The sequence below is a fragment of the Pristiophorus japonicus genome, chromosome 6 (assembly GCF_044704955.1).
Source record: "Pristiophorus japonicus isolate sPriJap1 chromosome 6, sPriJap1.hap1, whole genome shotgun sequence".
Taxonomy (NCBI): Eukaryota; Metazoa; Chordata; class Chondrichthyes; family Pristiophoridae; genus Pristiophorus; species Pristiophorus japonicus.
The window spans coordinates 19057163-19074916 of NC_091982.1; positions in this window are offsets into that span (position 1 = coordinate 19057163).

Here is a 17754-nt window from a genome sequence, read left to right on the forward strand (position 1 = left end):
TGGAAGTTGTAGGTTGGGATCCTGCTGTATATTTCCAGCATTTTCTGTTTATATTTGATTTGAAGTTGTTGGTCTTTAACCACTGCAAATGCCATTCCATGGTCAGCCAAAATAAAGGTGTGCTTGTAGTGCCGGATTTTTGGCAGGTTTGCGACCGGGTTTTTGCCGCGATTTGACCCTCCGCGGCGAAAACCCGGTTGCAAAGCCCGGGCGGGATCCTTGGGTACTTGTTTGCGGCGGCACTTTCAAGTACCGCTGGGGAGAGGTGTGCCAACGTGCAACGACTCGGATTGCAACGACCCGTAAGCTGCACCCAGAATCGCGACAGGCCAAACCTGCCGGTGCAGTCCTGCCAGCAGCGGTAAGTATGAAGATCTGCAAAAAAGGGAAGTTAAAGTTTTTATTTTTTAATTTTTTTGCAGCGATTACAAAGTTTAAGGGCCTTGTAAATGTTTTTGGAATGTTTTTTGGATTTCTTTTTCTTTTTGCCCTCCCCAAGGCCTCTCTCGCAGCCCTCCCGGCCCCGGACTAAAGTTGCCAAAACTCGCGTTTTGCGCCGCGAATGCTTGTGCAATGCCTCCTTTATTGATGCGCCTCTAGCGCAGACATAAAGGCCGAAAGTTCGGGCTAAAAACGGTAGCGCAGTGAAAACGGTAAGTTCCACTCTTTCAACGAAAGACCCCGAAAGCTGAAAATCCGGCCTGTAGTCTGGAAGTACTTCAGCAATTTGACAAAGTGTTTAAAAATTGCAACTGAACTGTTGTAGACAGATTTGAGTGTCAAGCTGTTCTACAGTGTAAACTTTGTGGTTCCTAAGTTTGATTTTTGGAGAGAATTGTGACCAGCACCTGCTTAAAGTGACGCAAAACCAATGAACAGGAATGATACTGCCAGCTCTGACAGGGCAATCAGCTCTGAGCTTATATTAAATACATTAAATATGAATGTAATTGTATCACCTGGGAATTTCTGCTTCAGTCTTGATTGCAGTCACTGTGAAGTCCAAAGATGCACGGTCTAACACATATTTCCTAAAAGCAATTCTGATAACATCACTTCCAAATTACATTATACAATTTGTATTGATGCAATGCTGAAACTGCTTCGTATTAATACAGCTGAGTAATAGAAGCAAAGCTGTCAAACATGGAGAGGTATTGTGAGTGAGATTGATGATTAAAAAGAATGAGATAAATTCCAAAGCCACTTAAACAAACACATTAATGTTTAAGATCGAGATACATCAAATAAATGACATTGTTAAATTTGAATGAAAGGATCTCACTGCAATGTTCAGCAGATTTATGTAAAATTCACCAATAAGGTTTATCTAACGTACTGTAAAACTTAAAAAAATCTGTTAAAATGGCTTGCTTTAAAATATTGTTAAAAATTCCTATCCCAGGTGTTCACTGTGCATTAAGTAAACATGTTTAGCTTTGCTCAATTGATAGTACATTTTGCTTTGAGTCAGAAGGTTATGGACTCAAGCCTTGGCTGATGTTCCAGTGTAGTACTGAGGGAGTGTTGAGCTGTCAGAAGTGCCGTCCTTTAGATGAGACATTAAACTGAAATTTTGCCTGTCTGTTCCGATGGATGTTAAAGATCCCGTGGCACTATTCAAAGAGAAGCAGAGAGTTCTTCTGGCGTCCTGTTCAACATTCTTCTCTCATCCAACACCACCAGCAAGAGATTAACTGAACATTCATCTCATTTTTTATGGGATGACTGCAGCACTTGCCTACATAACAACATAGTCAAAAGTAATTCATGGTGTGAAATGCTTCGAGATATTTTAATGTGGTAATATACCATATAAGTTCATTTTTCTTAATTTAATGGTATATACTATGCAATGCATTATGGAGTGAATCCCTGTGGCTCTAAAAAGTTAATGTAAAGCTTGTGCAGTCATAGATGGGTCATAACAACCTGTTGTCAGCCAACTCCGCTCAGGGCTCTACAAATAACTCTGGATATATCAGCATGAGGAGTTAGCGATTAGAGCCCAGAAGAATAGTAGTTGCTGAAAATGATTAACGAGTCATTTCAGAGTACCCACCCCAACCCCATGGTGTTACTCTTCCTGTTTGAAAACATTTTCCTCGTAAGCTGTCATTTTCTCTGTGTTTCCACCACTGATTCAGCTCACACCATGGTGTGCATTTACGTTTGGAGTAAGTGAGGGCAGGAAATCCCTTAGAAAGACTTGCATTTAGTTACAAAAACAACTGAGTGCAGGGCCTCTGGTTGGTGGAATTCTCGTGGGCCTCTGTGTTTCGAAGTAAGCTATGCCCCAGGTACAGCATCTAGTCAGCCACACTTTTTATTCTTAGTATCTTCCTTTTTATATTGAACAGGAAGTTGGAATGATTTTCATTTCTGCCTTAATTTTCATTTCTTTGGGACCGTAAACCTAAAATAACCAATATTCTTTACAAGGCTTTGCAGGTTCCTAATAATTAGTTACTAGTTACATGTGATTTGTAACCAAAGCACTTTAAGTAACAACAACAACAACACCATGTATTTATATAGCGCCTTTAACGTAGTGAAACATCCCAAGGCGCTTCACAGGAGTATTATGAGATAAAAATTTGTCACCAAGCTGCATAAGTAGAAATTAGCGCAGGTGACCAAAAGCTTGGTGAAGGAGGTATGTTTTAAGGAGCATCCTGAAGGAGGAAAGAGAGGCAGAGAGGTTTAGGCACGGAGTTCCAGAGTTGGGGCCTAGGCAACAGAAGGCATGGCCACCAATGGTTGAGCGATTATAATCAGGGATGCTCAACACAATCAGATCTCATTCTAGCTGAAGTGGAAGAAAGCATGACTTTTTTTCTGGTTAATGAGCTGGGATTGAAAAGGAAAAATAATATCCAGCTTCTGATTCCTGCTGAAAAGTTTGCACATGAATGCTGGGCGAGGACAAGATTGGGTTTGGGAGTCATGTCATTCACAGTTGTCAAGACACGGACTTGAATGATGGCCACTTGGCCAAGGTATTGAAGGGCATCCAGTGCCCATGAAGCTGTCCTCCAATCAAGTGGATTTTTAAAAATTAATTTGCATCAAACAAGTCATCTCCAATGGTCTAGTAGATGAAGGCACTGTCAAGTCGAGCCAACTAGAACACCAGGTTCTGGGTTCAATTCCTGATCTATACTGATCTCAGCAGTCCACTTGGTGAGAACCTACAATTGGCCTGAGGCTAGCTGGACTAAGGAGGTGAAAAAAAATCAGCCAGGCTTCCTGCTCCTTATATCGATCCAGCCACTCTTTCTTTAAAGTGTATGGATGTGGATGTTGGGTAAGAAGTGGATCAGATTTAGGTATGATGCCCCAGTGTCAAACAGCCTGCGATACAGACTGTCAAGGCTCAAGTGGCCACTTTGGTGACACTCTGAAGTTTGACTGGTGCTTATGGAACCGTACCCAAGCAGAGTCAATACCTTCAAAGAAAGAAAAGAAAGCCTTGGATTTATGTAGTACCTTTCACGACCACTGGATGACTCAAGGTGCTTTACAGCCAATGAATTACTTTTTGAAGTGCACAGTCACTGTTGTAATGTGGGAAAGACGAGGGAAGAAAACTGTGGACATTTATAATCTTTATTTTATTAGTGAATGTCAAAAAGCCATGCTATATCCATTAGAATGATGAGCAGTAACATTAACTCACATGGAGTTTGTTTTTGTACTTTAAGGTCAACTTTAAACACTTCAGAATAAACCATTTCTTCATATTTGCAATGTGACAGAATTTGTCTTGAAGTTTTTTTGTGGAATTCCAAGCAGTTCTCTCGATTTACACATCAAACTGACCTCTTGATACACCACTTAATAGCCTACTTATGAATAGCTTCTACAATGACTGTGAATACTACTGACTGGAATCGAAGCCCCTTTCCTGTTGTATGTATTATCCTGTGTAAAGCAGGACAGGCAGATTGCAATTGAAGTGTATTAATGTTCCTCTTCTTTCATCTTTTTTTAATGGCTATTTGCTTTGGATGACTCACAAATGTTCATTCCTTGGCTAGAATTGGCCAATTAAAAACTGATTCAAGTGGTTTTGGCCACTTGTTTAACTCCAAAGATTAAAGACTATAGGCAACAATAAGTGGCAAAGCCTTCTCTCAACGTCATATTTAAGGAGCCGAAAGAACGAGACCAACCCCTCCCCTACCCCCGACCCACCCCAGAATCATCAACTCTACAACTCCTCAACTCCACTCTGCAGAGTGAGGGAAAGGCTTGTACGAGAAGGGAGATAAGAGTACACCAGCATCTGTTTCAGTCATCACAAATTACCCAACCTAACACTCCCAAGGGGCAACAGCCCCTGTGCACCCCTGCCCCTGTAGCCACCCTGACCCAGAAAGAAAGAAAGGAGCATATAATATTACCAGACAAGCATGAACCTTACACTATCAGACTCAATGGGGTAACTTTCGAAGCCACCTTTCTGGCAGAAATGGGGCAGTCGTGCCCCACAAATCGGGGGTAGGACTTACTGCCACATTTCTGTTGAAGATACTGCTAGTGCCATTTTCAATTCAGGTGGCTTGGGTAATTGTCTGAGCACAGCAGTAGGCTAATAATCTTACGCAATTTTGAGGTCTTATGACCTGAATCGGAGGTAGAGAGGCGGAGAGGTTTAAGTGGCTTAAACAGAAGTAGCACTGAGGAGAGGAACCGCTTAGTAATTCTTGGCGGTAAAGGCCAGAATCAGCAATTAGGAGCCTGATTTAAAGGGGCAAGCACCTACAGACAAAAGTGGTGAGTGCTTCTGCAAGGAGAACATGCTGGAGGTGCAGCAGGTGCTGTCAGATCGCCACGTAGGAGGGGGATTGTCCAGAGCCCACCCTACCCTTCACGCAGGGTCTATAGACTCAGAATCAATTAGCAGGAGCTCATCGGAGAGCGACGTGTAAGGAGGCTCAGGTTCTCTGGCAGATAGTAGCAGACCCGTGCAGCCTTCTGCGGGAGAAGGTGTGAGGGGAGAAGAAGCATGTGTGTATGGGGGGCGGGTGCCAAGAAACCGCAATGGAAAGGTGTGACATATAAATGGAGCCAGGAAGATCAGCATTGGCTACTGTGTTTGACTGTTGACTGCAACACTGATTATACTTCAAAATAATGAATTGCATGCCAAGCACTTTGGGATGTCCTGGGGATGTGAAAGGCACTATATAAATGCAATTTTTTTCTCTTACATTTTGACTCACATGCTTGGACTATAACCGATGTATGATAATGACTTCAGAAAGTATTACCAAGAATTGCACAGTTTTCGTATTGCCATATTAGATTAGAATAAGCAAAACAAAAAGGCACTGCTAGAAACTTCATTAAATTAAATGTTGGTTTCTCAGCAAGGTTTAAAATTCTCAAGACATGGAATGTGTATGTGTGTGTGCATTGGGGGTTGTGGGGGGGAGGCAGGGAAGAGGGTCATGTGAAAACAGTCATTTCCCCTCATTGTCCTGCAGTAAACAATGGATTTTTGAGGCAGGAAGTAACATTGCAACCTTCAAATTATGGAAGGAAAAACTATGATTTTCAGGATCTTTGCATAATGAGAGTCAACTTCAAGGTTCCTGAAAATTGCACAGCTGTGTCAATGAAAAACAGCTTCTTTACTTTTTAAATGGAGAGAAAATCCTCAAATACCTGATAATAATTCCAATCTAGCATATGAGCCTTTTTTTTTAACAGAAACTTGAGTAAATTTGCTGGAATATTATTTGTCCGAAACAATTTGATACTGATTAAGCCCACACATCTTACTTTACATAATGCTGTACATCGTTTGTGCCATAAATTAAAAGCATATGTATCAGTTACAATTCAAAATATCGTGATTTTGATCTAATCCTTAAGAAGAAAAAATGGACTAATAAACAGCACGAACCTGCCTCATTGGGTAACCTATTCACTGGTCTATCTTATACTCCATTCTATTGACGGCAATCGATTCTAAAGTTCTACTGCAGCAAATAAACTCTATTGGTAAGTTTATGTATACACATGATGGGTGAAGACAGGCTGGAATATTCCCTCACAGCTGAATTGTTACTGACACTCACTATCTAGACATACTGTGAGGTAGAATTGTACCACAGCAAGGGTCAACACCTCCTCTTCCTTCTTGACTTGTCTGCAGCCTTTGACACGGTTGACCACTCTATCTTTCTCCAACACCTCTCCAGCTGGGTGGGACTGCACTCACCTAGTTTCATTCTTATCTATCTAATCGTACCAGAGAATCACCTGCAGTGGCTTTTCTTCCCGCCCCCACATCGTTACCTCTGGTGTTTCCCAAGGATCTATCCGTGGCTCCCTCCTATTTCTCATTTACATGTTGCCCCTTGGCGACATCATCCGAAACACAATGTCAGTTTCCACATATACGCTGATGACACCCAGCTCTACCTCACTACCACTTCTCTCGACCCCTCCAAGGTCTCTAAATTGTCAGACTGCTTGTCCGACATCCAGTTCTGGATGAGCAGAAATTTTCTCCAATTGAATATTGGGAAGATCGAAGCCATTGTTTTTGGTCCCCGCCACAAACTGCGTTCCACAGCCAATGACTCCATCTCTCTCCCCAACTTCTGTCAGAGACTGAACCAGACTGTTTGCAACCTTAGTGTCATATTTGACCCTGAAATGAGCTTCTGACCACATATTCGCAGCATAACTAAGACTGCCTATTTTCACCTCTGTAACATTGCCCGTCTCTGCCTTTGCTTCAACTCATCCGCTGCTGAAGCCCTCACCCATGCCTTTGTTACCTCTAGACTTGACTACTCCAACGCACTCCTGGCTGGTCTCCTACATTCTACTCTACGTAAACTAGAGATGATCCAAAACCCGACTGTCCATGTCTTAACTCGTACTAAGTCCTGCTCGCCCATCACCCCTGTGCTCACTGACCTGCATTGGCTTCCGGTTAAGCAATGCCTTGATTTCAAAATTCTCATCCTTATTTTCAAATCCCTCCATGGCCTCACCCCTCCCTAGCTCTGTAATCTCCTCCAGCCCCACAACCCCCCTCCTCCCACCCCCCCCGAGATGTCTGTGCTCCTCTAATTCTGCCCTCTTAAACATCCCTGATCATAATTGCTGAACCATTGGTGGCCGTGCCTTCTGTTGCCTAGGCCCCAAGCTCTGGAACTCCCTGCCTAAACCTCTCCACCTCTCTACCTCTCTTTCCTCCTTCAAGACGTTCCTTAAAACATTGCTCTTTGACCAGGCTTTTGGTCTCCTGCGCTAATTTCTACTTATGCGGCTCGGTGTCAAATTTTTTATCTCATAATACTCCTGTGAAGCACCTTGGGATGTTCCACTACGTTAAAGGCGCTACATAAATACATGTTGTTGTTATTGAGAGAAAATTGGAGGGGGAACAAATGTCCTTAAATTGTAACTTCTTCTTCAGAACTTAAATAGTATAAATTCCTAACATCACCCTTGTTGTTAAATTCTGATACAAACAGGTTTCTTCCAGTATTATTATGAATTGTACTGGGGGATTTATCGTTTAAATTATGGTACAACTCTACACACCTGAAGGAAAATGTGTGAAATTAATTGGTATCTACTTGGTTGATCATAGCTTGTTCCTGTAATGATACTGATATAATCAACAGCTCGAGGCTCGAGGGGGCGTACCACCTACTCCTGCTCCTATTTCTTATCTGGGAAACATTATATACCTTGGTATCTGCTAGAGTTGAAATTCCTGGAATATAAGGTGGTCAGCCATCTTATTACGTAAATGGTTTAAACCAGGTTTACAGTCACACAGTATTTTAGACTACTCTGTGAAGCTTTATTCAGAAATAAGGTGAGGGAGGCATCAACTATCAAGACATCAAACTTTTATTGTATTCTGTCCAGTTTTGCTCAAGCTCCTCTGCAGTTACACATAAACAACCTACAGTATCTTAATGTATAATGAAAAGGTAGGAAATAACATGGGATGACCCTACTTTTATCAGGCAAAACTCAATTAACGTTATACCTGTACTCATTTAGTTGTCATCACTTCTACCACTGTAAAGGAGTGCACATCAAATAGAAGAATGTAAAACTTTGCTTTATGAGAAAATAGGCTTGAAAAGGTTAAAGATTTCAAAATGGAAGCCACTTACACCATCGTCAATTAGCAACAGTAACATTAAATTAGTACCAGATTATTGACTTAAACATATGAGTGTCAACATTCTAACTCCCCTGCTCAAAACCGATGCTCAAACTTAAACTGATTAAGATGACTATGTTATACAGATCACAGAGGATGGATGGTGAGGGCTCTTGGTGAAGGCTCCTGCTGCTGATATTCATCTTGACCAGGAATTATCTCTTCATTATCTGCATTCCTCTGTTGTGTGTAACATAGTTCAGGTTGTAATCTCAGTCCTAGTATAGAAGTACAGACAGATAAAACAACAAAGGGAAGGCATCAGTTTTAAATATTAACTCTTACATGAATATAAAGCTTTTTCATGCAAAATAACCAGTTTAAAATATTTGCAATTAATTGGAACAAAACACCAAAGCAACTCCAGGTAAAGTCTTCACCCAGTGCAATATTAAGCAATCCAATACCAGAATGTCGCAGCTTTAATCCCTGGTGTGTGCTGAGTTAGCTGATCTCATGCAGGGTGACATTAGCGGCGCTACAGTTGATAACATGACTGTAAGGGTGCATTGACACCGTAGCATCGATATAAAGCAATCTCACTCCATTTTGCTTCTGGGTCAGCTCGGGTCTTGGCAATAGATTTATACTTCAAGTTTACTGTTGGTGTGAAGTGATTTTCCCCTTTACACCGAAGCTAAATTCAGGGAGAAAACTGGAAAAAAACTGTATGAAGGAAAATAAATAGGACCAGCTTAAAATATCTACATTTCTTTTAATAGTAGTAAGTAATTTATGTAACTCTGCTTTACAATCTTTAATTGTAGAAATTTCTTGATGATAGCATTTGATGTTCTTTTGAAAAGATGAATATATTTTAAAAGCTCAGCAATCAAACAACTGATGCAAGATTTGTTAAAAAGAAACAGTGGTTAAAAAAAGGCCAACAAGAGCAGCACGACCTGGACAACATTCAGGCTTAGGTCAATAAGTAGAAATAACATTCGCGCCACACAAGTGTCAGGCAACAACCATCTCCAACAAGAGAGAGTTTAACCACCTTCACTTGACATTCAATGGCATTACCATTGCCGAATCCCCCACTGTCAACATCCTGGGACTTACCGTTGACCAGAAACGTAACTGGACCAGCCACATAGATACTGTAGTTACAAGAGCAGGTCAGAGGCTGGGTATTCTGTGGCGAGTGACTCACCTCCTGACTCCCCAAAGCCTTTCCACCATCTACAAGGCACAAGTTAGGAGTCTAATGGAATACTCTCCACTTGCCTGGATGAGTGCAACTCCAACAACACTCAGGAAGCTCGACACCATCCAGGACAAATCAGCCTGCCTGATTGGCACCCCATCCGCCATCTTAAACATTCACTCCCTCCACCACTAGCGCACCGTATCCACAGTGTGTACCATCTATAAGATGCACTGCAGCAACTTGCCAAGGCTTCTTCAGCAGCACCTTCCAAACCAATGGCTCACCACCACCTTCTCAAGGGAAATTAGGGATGGGCAATAAATACCAGCCTTGCCAGCGATGCCCACATCCCGTGCTTGGACAAAAAGAAACATAGCAGAACATTAGCATAACCTGTTACAAGACAACTGAAAATGACAGAAACTCATCTCACATTATGAATATCTAATTGCTTGGTCGAGTTTAGTATTCTGACCCTATTTAGTTCTGATGCTGATAATGAGCGCTAAGAGAATAAATGATTAAATGTACTCGGACAATAATCCCTTCTTCCTACAATCTACAAGCTTTTGAAACCCAAGCTTGGCATCAACTTGCCTTATTCTTTCCAACCATGGTACTGCCCTGCACTATGGGCCTTTGCTATTTACCTGGGTTTATTAACTAAAAAAGAATGAACAATTTGGTAAAGTTATGAAGGTTGGATGAATCAATATAGCGCTCTATATTTGTAATACAGTATGTACCATTAGAAATTTAGAAAGAATTAGGGGGTGAAATTGCCTCTTTTATCGATGGCCGTTAGTGTCTCTGGGTACAACGCAAAAATCCCCCATGTGGAATTGAGCGAGGTTTTGCAAAGGCGCTACAAGGGCTGTGCGTGGCACTCTGGAGTTGTAATAAAGAAGACTAAGGCCACTCTAAGTTTAGCTCACAGTACTCAGCCTCGTGGAGTACTTGTATACCTAACAATTGGCGACAAGTAACAGAATACGAACCTTCACGCAACCATGGCTGCCGTTGGAATATTAGAGAGATTCGTAGAGGGTGATGATTGGGAAGCCTTCGTCGAGCGGCTCGACCAGTACTTTGTGGCCAATGAGCTGGAAGGAGGCACTAACACAGCCAAGAGCAGGATGGTTCTCCTCACCGTCTGTGGGCCTAAAATATACGGCCTCATCAAGAATCTGCTCGCACCGACAAAAACAACAGAGAAGGAATATACAGAGTGGTGCACACTGGTTCGGGTCCATCTCAAGCCGAAGGAGAGTATCCTCATGGCCAGGTATCGTTTTTTCACGCACCATCGCTCCGGGGACCAGGACGTAGCGGATTATGTCGCTGACCTGAGACGCCTCGCGGGACCTTGCGATTTTGGAGCTGCGTTGGGGGAAATGCTGCGGGACTTTTTCATGCTCGGCATCAGCCACGAGGTCATTCTTTGAAAGCTGCTGGCTGCCGAAATCCTAGACCTGAGCAGGGCCATTGCGATCGCCCAGGCATGCATGGCTACAGACAATAACACCAAACAGATATCTTCTCAATATTGAAGCTCACCGGCAAGTACTGTGCATAAAATGACGTCGCTAGCAGGCCAAACTGCATATGGCAAGGCCTATACATCTGCGGCCGCAAGACTTGTGATGACTCAGAGTCCGCCATCGGGGTGAATGTGAATCCATTAGTACGGTGTTGGTGTTGCGGGGGTAATCATTGGGCCTATCAATGTCGATTCAAGCACTACGTGTGCAAAGGCTGTGCAATGATGGGGCACCTCCAGCGAATGTGCAAACGTGCTGCGACATACCACGTGGCAGAGGATGATCGATCCAGCGCAGATCACGCAGCACAGGCAACTCAACCCGAGGAGGAAGTGTATGGGGTACATACCTTCACCACCAACAGATCTCCTATATTGCTGAAAGTCAAATTAAATGAAGTTCCAGTATCCATGGAGTTGGACACGGGTGCGAGTCTGTCAATAATGAGCCAGAAGGCTTTCGAGAAACTGTGGGGCAATAAGGCACAAAGGCCCAAACTAAGCCCGATTAATGCAAAGCTGCGTACCTACACCAAAGAGCTCATAGCAGTCATTGGAAGTGCGGCAGTGAAGGTATCGTATGATGGAGCTGTGCCTGACCTATCATTGTGGATTGTTCCAGGCAATGGCCCAACGCTGTTCGGCAGAAGCTGGCTAGAAAAGATTAGATGGAATTGGAACAATATCAAAACACTATCTTCAGTGGATGACATCTCGTGTGCTCAAGTGCTGAGCAAGTTTCCCTCGCTATTTGAACCAGGCATCGGCAACTTCACAGGCGCCATGTTACAGATCCATCTCGGCAACGATGCACAACCCGTCCATCACAAGGCTCGGGTGGTTCCGTACATAATGAAGGGGAAAGTTGAAATCAAACTGGACAGACTCCAACGTGAAGGAATCATATCACCAGTCGAGTTCAACAAGTGGGCCCGTCCAATTGTTCCGGTGTTGAAAAGCGATGGCAAGGTCAGAATCTGCGGAGATTACAAGGTAACGATTAACCGAGTCTCACTACAGGACTAGTACCCGCTGCCCAAGGCAGATGACCTGTTCGCAACGTTAGTGGGGGGGAAGTCGTTCACCAAGTTGGACCTAACCCCTGCCTACATGACACAGGAGCTGGCTGAATCTTCGAAAAGACTGACGTGCATCAACACACACAAAGGGCTGTTTATATACCACAGGTGCCCTTTCGGAATTAGCTCGGCTGCAGGCATTTTCCGGAGAGTTTGCTGAAATCTGTTCCGCGCACAGTTGTGTTTCAAAACGACATCCTGATCACCGGTCGTAACACCATCGAACACCTACACAACCCGGAAGAGGTTCTAAGTCACCTAGACAGAGTGGGAATCAGGCTGAAATGCTCCTAGTGTGTTTTCCTGGTGCCAGAAGTCGAATTTTTGGGGTGAAAGATTGCAGCAGATGGTATCAGGCCCACGGATTCAAGGACAGAGGCCATCAAGGATGCACCCAGACCATAGAATGTGACGGAGCTGCGTTCGTTCCTCAACTATTTCAGTAACTTTCTACCCGGTTGATCACATTGTTAGAGTCTTTGCACATGTTGCTACATAAGGGTGATGATTGGGTTCAGGGAAACTTACAGCAGTTATCATGGGCGACTTTAATCTACATATTGATTGGGCTAACCAAACTGGCAGCAGTACGGTGGGGGAGGATTTCCTGGAGTGTATTAGGGATGGTTTTCTAGACCAATATGTCTAGGAACCAATTAGAGGGCTGGCCATCCTAGACTGGGTGATGTGTAATGAGAAAGGACTAATTAGCAATCTTGTGCGAGGCCCCCTTGGGGAAGAGTGACCATAATATGGTAGAATTCTTTATTAAGATGGAGAGTGACACAGTTAATTCAGAGACTAGGGTCCTGAACTTAAGGAAAGGTAACTTCGATGGTATGAGACGTGAATTGGCTAGAATAGACTGGCGAATGATACTTAAAGGGTTGATGGTGGATAGCCAATTGCAAACATTTAAAGATCACATGGATGAACTTCAACAATTGTACATCCCTGTCTGGAGTAAAAATAAAACGGGGAAGGTGGCTCAACCGTGGCTAACAAGGGAAATTAGGGATAGTGTTAAATCCAAGGAAGAGGCATATAAATTGGCCAGAAAAAGCAGCAAACCTGAGGACTGGGAGAAATTTAGAATACAGCAGAAGAGGACAAAGGGTTTAATTAGGAGGGGGAAAATAGCGTATGAGAGGAAGCTTGCTGGGAACATAAAAACTGACTGCAAAAGCTTCTATAGATATATGAAGAGAAAAAGATTAGTGAAGACATTCGTAGGTCCCTTGCAGTCACAATCAGGTGAATTTATAATGGGGAACAAAGAAATGGCAGACCAATTGAACAAATACTTTGGTTCTGTCTTCACGAAGGAAGACACAAATAACATTCCAGAAATACTAGGGGACCGAGGGTCTAGCGAGAAGGAGGAATTGAAGGAAATCCTTATTAGTCAGGAAATTGTGTTAGGGAAATTGATGGGATTGAAGGCCGATAAATCCCCATGGCCTGAGAGTCTGCATCCCAGAGTACTTAAGGAAGTGGCCCTAGAAATAGTGGATGCATAGGTGATCATTTTCCAACAGTCTATCGACTCTGGATCAGTTCCTATGGACTGGAGAGTAGCTAATGTAACACCACTTTTTAAAAAAGAAGGGAGAGAGAAAACAAGGAATTATGGACCAGTTAGCCTGACATCAGTAGTGGGGGAAATGTTGGAATCAATTATTAAAGATGAAATTGCAGTGCATTTGGAAAGCAGTGACAGGATCGGTCCAAGTCAGCATGGATTTATGAAAGGGAAATCATGCTTGACAAATCTCCTAGAATTTTTTGAGGATGTAACTAGTAGAATGGACAAGGGAGAATCAGTGGATGTGGTGTACTTGGACTTTCAAAAGGCTTTTGACAAGGTCCCACACAAGAGATTAGTGTGCAAAATTAAAGCACATGGTATTGGGGGTAATGTATTGACGTGAATAGAGAACTGGTTGGCAGACAGGAAGCAGGAAGTCGGGATAAACGGGTCCTTTTCAGAATGGCAGGCAGTGACTAGTGGGGTGCTGCAGAGCTCGGTGCTGGGACCCCAGCTATTTACAATATACATCAATGATTTAGATGAAGGAATTGAGAGTAATATGTTTGCAATTGACACTAAGCTGGGTGGCGGTGTAAGCTGTGAGGAGGATGCTAAGAGGCTGCAGGGTGACTTGGACAGGTTAGGTGAGTGGGCAAATGCATGGCAGATACAGTATAATGTGGATAAATGTGAGGTTATCCGCTTTGGTGGCAAAAACATGAAGGCAGAATATTATCTGAATGGCGGCAGATTAGGAAAAGGGGAGGTGCAACGACACCTGGATGTCATGGTACATCAGTCATTGAAGGTTGGCATGTAGGTGCAGCAAGCGGTGAAGAAGGCAAATGGCATGTTGGCCTTCATAGCTCGGGGATTTGAGTAAAGGAGCAGGGAGGTCTTGCTGCAGCTGTACAGGGCCTTGGTGAGGCCTCACCTGGAATATTGTGTTCAGTTTTGGTCTCCTAATCTGAGGAAGGACGTTCTTGCTATTGAGGGAGTGCAGCGAAGTTTCACCAGATTGATTTCTGGGATGTAAGGACTGATATATGAGGTGAGACTGGATCGACTGGGCCTGTATCCACTGGAGTTTAAAAGAATGAGAGGGGATCTCATAGAAACATATAAACTTCTGACGGGACTGTACAGGTTAGATGCAGGAAAATGTTCCCAATGTTGGGGGAGTCCAGAACCAGGGCTCATGTGTCTAAGGATAAGGGGTAAGCCATTTAGGACTGAGATGAAGAGAAACTTCTTCATTCAGAGAGTTGTTAACTTGTGGAATTCTTTACCGCAGAGAGTTTTTGATGCCAGTTCGTTAGATATATTCAAGAGGAAGTTGGCTATGGCCCTTATGGCTAAAGAGATCAAGGGGTATGGAGAGAAAGCAGGAAAGGGGTTCTGAGGTGAATGATCAGCCATGATCTTATTGAATGGTGGTGCAGGCTCGAAGGGCCGAATGGCCTACCCCTGCACCTATTTCCTATGTTTCTATATTTCTAAATCTGAAGACACAGCCTTCGAAAAGGCCAGGAACCTGCTATGTTCAAATAAGTTACTTGCACACGATGACCCATGTAAACATTTAGTGCTAGCTTGTGACGCCTCATCGTACGGAGTCGGCTGTGTGTTACAGCAAGCCAATGTATCGGGCAACCTACAACCGGTTACATACGCATCTAGAAGTCTGTCTAAGGCTGAGAGAGCCTATAGTATGGTCGAGAAAGAGGCATTAACATGTGTATATGGGGTTAAGAAAATGCACCAATACCTATTTGGACTTTGGTTTGAGCTTGAAACTGACCACAAGCCGCTCATTTCGCTGTTTTCAGAAAGCAAAGGTATAAACACCAATGCTTCGTCCCGCATCTAAAGATGGGCACTAACATTATCTGCTTATGACGATGTTATCCACCACAGACCAGGCACTGAAAACTGTGTCGATGCTCTCGGCCGGCTACCATTACCCACCCACTGGGATTGAAATGGCGCAGCCCACAGACTTGTTACTGGTCATGGATGCTTTTGAGAGCGAGGGGTTACCCGTCACGGCTCGCCAGATCAGGACCTGGACCAGCCAGGATCCTGTGCTATCATTAGTGAAGGGTTGTGTCCTAAATAGAAACTGGTCGGCAGTTCCCAGCGAAATGCAAGATGAAATTAAGCCATTTCACCGATGCAAAGATGAAATGTCCATCCAGTCAGATTATCTCTTATGGGGTAATTGTGTGGTTTTGCCAAAAAAAGGCAGGGAACTGTTTATACACGACCTATCCAGTACCCACCCAGGCATTGTCATGATGAAGGCAATTGCCAGGTCGCATGTTTAGTGGCCCGTCGTTGACTCGGACTTGGAGTCATGCATGTATCAGTGCAACACTTGCTCGCAACTGAGCAATGCACCAAGGGAGGCTCCACTGAGTCTGTGGTCATGGCCCTCCAAACTGTGGTCCAGGATCCACGTAGATTTTGCCGGCCCCTTTCTAGGAAAGATTTTTTTAGTAGTTGTGGACGCTTACTCCAAATGGATTGAATGTGTAATCATGTCATCCAGCACGTCCACCGCCACCATTGAAAGCCTCCGGGCCATGTTCGCCACTCATGGCTTGCCCGATGTCCTTGTCAGCGACAATGGACCGTGTTTCACCAGCTCGGAATTCACGAGTTTATGAGCCACAATGGCATCAAGCATGTCAGGTCTGCTCCATTTAAGCCCGCGTCTAACAGTCAAGCGGAGCAGGCAGTCGAAACAATCAAGCAGAGCATAAAACGCGTGACAGACGGCTCCCTGCAGACCCGCTAGTCTCACATTCTGCTCAGTTACTGGACACAACCCCACTCGGTCACTGGGGTTCCCCCGGCAGAATTGTTAATGAAGAGAGCCCACAAAACCAGGCTCTCCCTAGTCCACCCAGATCTCAATGATCACGTGGAAACCCGGCGACACCGGCAGAACAGGTACCACGATCACACGGCTGTTTCACGTGACATTAATGTTAACGACCCTGTGTTTGTTCTGAATTACGGTCATGGTCCCAAGTGGGATGCTGGCACTGTTTTGGCCAAGGAAGGGAATAGGGTGTTTATAATCAAACTGTTAAATGACCAAAGGTGCAGAAAGCATTTAGATCAGACCAAATTGTGATTTACTGACAACCAGGAACGACTTGAAGAGGACATCACCATCGCCGATCCACCAACACACACCCAAACAGCAATCGACCTCACTGTCAATCATGAGATTGAACCCACTGTTCCTGACTGTCCGGTCAGACCAGCCGCAGTGCAGTGTAGCAATGATCCGACCAACTCACACACGTCAGGGTTTAAACTTAGACGATCAACCAGGGAGTGAAGGGTTCCGGATCGCCTCAACTTGTAAATAACTTGTACCGAAGACTTTGGGGGGGGGGTCGGGGGGAGGGGAGTGATGTTATGTATGTAACTATGTAATACTTGCCACCAGAGGGGCAACTGTTGGAGTCCTAATGGTCACCTGCACACATGTGGAGGGCCAGTATAAAAGGTTGGCTGCCATGTTGTTTAGGCACTCTGGAGTTGTAATAAAGAAGACTAAGATCTCACTAAATTTAGCTCACAGTACTCAGCCTCGTGGAGTTCTTGTATACTAACAGATAGAACGGCTCTCTCAGTGGCAGTCAAGGTCACCATCGCACTCAATTTCTATGCCAATGGATCGTTCCAGCGAGCAACAGGAGACATCTCCAACATCTCCCAGTTTGGCGTCCATTGCTCCATCCACGAGGTAACAGATGTTCTGTACAGAAGGAGGAGGGACTTCATCTCCTTCCCCTTGAGCAGAGAGAAGCAGCACAAGCGTGCATGGGGCTTTGGCAGGTTAGTGGGCTTCCCCATGGTGCAGGATGGCATTGACTGCATCCACGTCGGTTTGAGGCCACTGCATCACAATCCTGAGATCTTCCGTAAGCGCAAAGGCTACCACTCACTGAATGTCCAGTTGGTGTGCGACCACACATGCAGAATACTCACCGTCAATGCCCGCTATCTTGGCAGCAGCCACGATGCCTTCATCCTGTGCCAGACTGGTGTGCCAGCTCGGTTCCGGCCCCCAAATGATGCTCTCAGCTGGCTGCTGGGAGACAACGGCTGTCCTCTAGCCACCTGGCTCACGATTCCCCTCCGCAACCCCAACACTCCTGCCCAGCACTCGTACAATGAGAGCCATGAGATGCCACCAGGAACATCATTGAACAGACCATCGGA